This window comes from Myxocyprinus asiaticus, chromosome 36, assembly GCF_019703515.2.
Source record: "Myxocyprinus asiaticus isolate MX2 ecotype Aquarium Trade chromosome 36, UBuf_Myxa_2, whole genome shotgun sequence".
NCBI classification, from domain to species: Eukaryota; Metazoa; Chordata; class Actinopteri; order Cypriniformes; family Catostomidae; genus Myxocyprinus; species Myxocyprinus asiaticus.
Window position 1 is genome coordinate 11,310,863 of NC_059379.1, and position 4,589 is coordinate 11,315,451.

A 4,589-nucleotide genomic window follows, 5' to 3' on the forward strand; every position below is an offset into this window, starting at 1 on the left:
GCCCAGATTTTCTCGGCCTGCGGATGCGGTCACCACTGGTGAATGCGCTGGCCATTGACTGTACTGAAAGAGTATCACAAAGCAGTCATAGTATGCATGTGTCGAACGTGTCCGTCTGCACTCAGGGTCAATGTAGTATACTCAGGAAAGCAGGAAAGCAATGTGGTTAACCAAAGTATACCTGGGCCTTAAGCCATCCATACGTTTTGTGTTCTTTCAGCCAAACTGCCATGACTACATTGTGACAGAATTGAAATTAAATAAGTAATGAAAACATTAGCTAAGAATTAAATAAGTAAAATTAATTTTAAAAATAACATAATTTAGTTCAATAAAAGCGGTTTGTCCTTTTCTTTTTAAACCAAATAGGCTACTTAATTAAAAACGTTTCTTTGATCCTTTGTTTATTTCTTCAAAGTTTATTCCCAAATCTGCTTCATAAATTTTATATCGTTTTTCCAGCAGAATTGCTTGTCATGGGGCAAAAAGAACTGAAAGACAGAGTTTTTTTTTTTTTTGCTTTTCTTGAAAAAAGGAATGCCAACTATTGTGACTGATTTGAGAGTTTCATTTAATATGAGCTCTGTAATTTAGGTTTCATAATTCAGTAAAGGCATCAATAAGTTCAGTTGATTATGTATGGTCAATGTTAATGCTGTTATAGCTATAAATAGCCTAAACATGTTGTGAACAGGTGCGAACACTATACTATAGAAAAAGCCCCACACAGTCGTTGCAAATCTTTATTAGCTTCCAGCGTCTCGGTCAAAAAATTCTTCAGGCATTCTATTCATTTCTCTGAAGATTCTTCCAGTTGCAAGGGAAGTATATCATTGTTACCATCATAATTTAGCCTATCTGAGAAGTTTCATCAATGCTGGCGATGCGCTCGACTGTACCAGATAAGGTTAATGGTGGTGGACCTCGTCCTGCCAGCATAAACTACAATTGTTTACACTAAAGCTTCATGTCAGACCATTTTTATTGACTTCTTGGACTGTTTGATTCACAAAAGAACCTCTGGCAGCCAGAACATGCGATGAAAGTAAGTTCCTCACTTTCTTTGTGGCCACACCAGTGTGTTTGCTAAATGAAAATTTTGTGATTTGAATACACTTAATTAAAAAAATCTTTCATTACTGTTCCACATATTCTCATTTTCTAGAGCGTCTGATGTCTTCTTTATAGGGTGTTTTCATGGTGGTGGTTTATGAATGAACATGTACACGCCCCGTATTTACTAATGTTTGGAATTAATTTACATACACGTTGTGTTGTCTTAATGGTCAAAAATGACCCGCCACTATGTTTACCAACAGAAAAAAACAGCTAAATGATTTTTTTTCAACTTGAAATTTGATGACTTTTCCTAGAGTGACCCCAACATTAAAAAAAGTGAAACATTGCCTTCATATTCATATTTCCATGAAAGCTGTACACCACCAGGGTAAAAAGATTGTCTTAGGGTCATTTTTGACCCAGCAGTTATAAATCATTTACACACCACAAAAACCACAAAGAGACACACACACATACACACACACACACACACACACACACACACACAATGAGAAATTGAGATTATATGTGCTACTGATTGAACTCAGACAAAACTAAAACTTTCTTGTGCATGTGCAGCATCTCCCCTCCACGACCCCACACATGACTCAGGTTCACAGACAAAATAAAAACAATTTCAGACAAAATAAACTTGAAAGCATTGTTTACTAATGGGGAATGCAGTCAGAGGCTATAAAGGTGCTGCAAATGACAGTACCCCCAGTTCTCTCTTTGCTGAAGCCATGAGTGCAGATCTGATTTTTTCAGATGTCCAGGAGGAACAAGAGAACAATGATTTAGAAGAGGAGGAGGTATCTGTAGAAGAAGATGGGGAAGAATACAACCCAGAGCACGATGCATCATCTTCAGATGAAGAAGAAATCCCCCAAGCTGAAAGAGAGACATTTATGTCAAAGAACAGCAAAATAACATGGTCCTTGTCACCATATGACAACCAGGGCAGGATGGCAGCACAAAATGTCATAATGATGACCCCAGGGCCCACAAGACATACAGTTGCCCATGCCCAGGACATCGCCTCAACATTCTACATGTTCATCACACCAGCCATCGAAAAAATAATCCTAGAGAAATTTGGAGGGTTTCCGTAAATATGGAGACAACTGGAAAAGGATGGATGAGATTGACCTGCGTGCCTACATAGGGCTGCTAATCTTAGCAGGTGTGTATAGGTCCCGAGGAGAGGCTACACGTAGTCTCTGGGATGCAGAGAGTGGAAGGGCAATTTTCCGTGCCACGATGCCACTGAAAGTCTTTCACACTTTCTCAAGAATGCTACGATTTGATAACCGTGAGTTAAGACCTGCAAGACGTGTGAGAGACAAACTGGCGGCCATAAGAGAGGTCTGGGAGAAGTGGGTGGAGCATCTGCCATACCTCTACAACCCTGGGCCTGAAGTAACAGTGGATGAGCAACTGGTTCCATTCAGAGGTACATTTTTATTTTCATATCTGTAATGTAAGTGATTTTCACTGTTAATTTTATTATGTATTGCTGTAATATCATTGATTTATGTGATTGTTTTCTGTGACACTGTTACTAATTACTGATAGTAATCTCTTTTGTCAAAAGGTTGCTGTCCTTTCCGGCAGTATATGCCCAGCAAACCAGCAAAGTATGGCATCAAGATATGGGTGGCCTGTGATGCACAATCCAGCTACGCTTGGAAGATGCAAGTCTACACAGGGAAGCCGACCAGTGGAGGCCCGGAGAAGAACCAGGGGATGCGGGTTGTGCTTGATGTGACAGATGGACAGAGGGGGCACAATGTCATGTGTGACAATTTCTTCACCTCTTATGAACTCCTGAAGAGGAAGATCACCATGGTTGGCACAGTTAGAAAGAACAAGCCTGAGCTCCCCCCTGCACTCCTCACAACAAGGGGGAGAGAGGCCTTCTCATCAAAGTTTGCCTTCACCCCCACCACCACTCTAGTTTCTTACCTTCCAAAGAGGAACAAGAATGTGGTCCTCCTGAGCACACTGTACAAAACGGCTGAGATCAGTGATCGTGAGAACAGGAAGCCAGCCATCATCCTGGACTACAACCACAACAAAGGAGGCGTGGACAACCTGGACAAGGTGATTGGAACTTACAGCTGCAGGAGGATGACTGCCCGCTGTCCCCTGTTCATCTTCCATAACATCATTGATGTGTCCTCATACAATGCCTTCGTGATATGGAACAAGATCAACCCTACCTGGATGACTGATAAGCGGAACAAGAGGAGGGTGTTCCTGGAGCAGCTGGGAAAGGCACTTGTAACTCCACACATTCAAAGAAGGGAGCGCCTCCCCCGCACAGCAGCCTCTGCAGTGCTTGTGAAAGCTGTTCAGGGGGCTGAATCTTGTCCTGATCCACCTGAGGCTGCAGCTGGGGCAGGCAAGAGGAGGAGATGCCAATTCTGCCCCTCAAAGAAAGACTGTAAAACAAATAGTATGTGCTGCACATGTGAGTCCATGTCCATGCGCGCACACTTGCATACTGTCCTACGTGTGCTAATTAGAATGGATTAATTTATGTTCTTCACGTTTTTGTTTTGTATCTATTATCTTATTTTATTCTTATTTATTGTTGTTGTTTATACACCTTGTGGGTGGGGGCAATGGTTTGAAAAATGGGAGAAGACTAGTATTTTGTAGTTGAATTCCTCATTGTACAGTATATAAGAATATATCACTATGCTGCCAAAAGAATTCAAGACTGTTATTGTTTCTCTTCAATAAAATGCATTCAGAACTACTTTCTGCACATTTCTGCTACTTTCTTAGGCTATACAACTCTTTCTAAACAATTAATGTTTACACCTATCCAGTACCTTTAGCAATAATAATAATAATAATAATAATAATAATAATAAACATCTACTTTAGTAAAGAAAACAATTATGACAGGTTTGTTGTAATAAAAACGAGTGGTGTCCACTGTGAAGAGGTAAAACCCACATATTCACAAAGTTTGTGATGAATGACAGGTTGTTTCTTTGTGCAAAATAGATTTGGGGTTTAAAATTCAATTAAGCTGCTTTATTTTAGGGGTTTGGTGAAGGTGGGTCATTTTTGACCATTAGGACAAGGGGAGTATACAGAATGTTAAGACTACACAAGGGTTAACTAGTAAATCTGGAGGGTACGATGCTCTGGCGTTGGGGACGTGGTAGAGCATTCGTCAGGTGAGAGAGAAAGCGGTAAGGGTGCATACACCTGAGCCTGATTATGACTAACTCTGTTTCCAATTGCAGTAAGCTTTGGGAGAGCGGTATAGAGGGACCACGCCAGCGATGAGGGAGAGAGAGAGAGAGCTACCAGTCAGAAAGAGACTGCCTTGAACTGTGACCTAATGAGTGTGATGCTGAAAAGCTATTTTTAGTTTGTTTAATTAAAGCCTACCTTTGAGTTGAGTTCCCAGTTTCCCGTCTCCTCTTTTCCAACAAGCATCTTACAGAAGCATTCTTAAATCCAGAGGAAAGTTTTCGGGAAAGTCCATTTTACACGCAAATTACTCTGAA

The 4,589-nt window shown here is 40.8% G+C and overlaps 1 pseudogene; it reads left to right on the forward strand.

Moving 5' to 3' along the window:
* Window positions 1-1,730: 1,730 nt before the first annotated feature.
* LOC127426803 (piggyBac transposable element-derived protein 4-like) lies at window positions 1,731-4,345 on the forward strand (annotated as a pseudogene).
* Window positions 4,346-4,589: the final 244 nt, after the last annotated feature.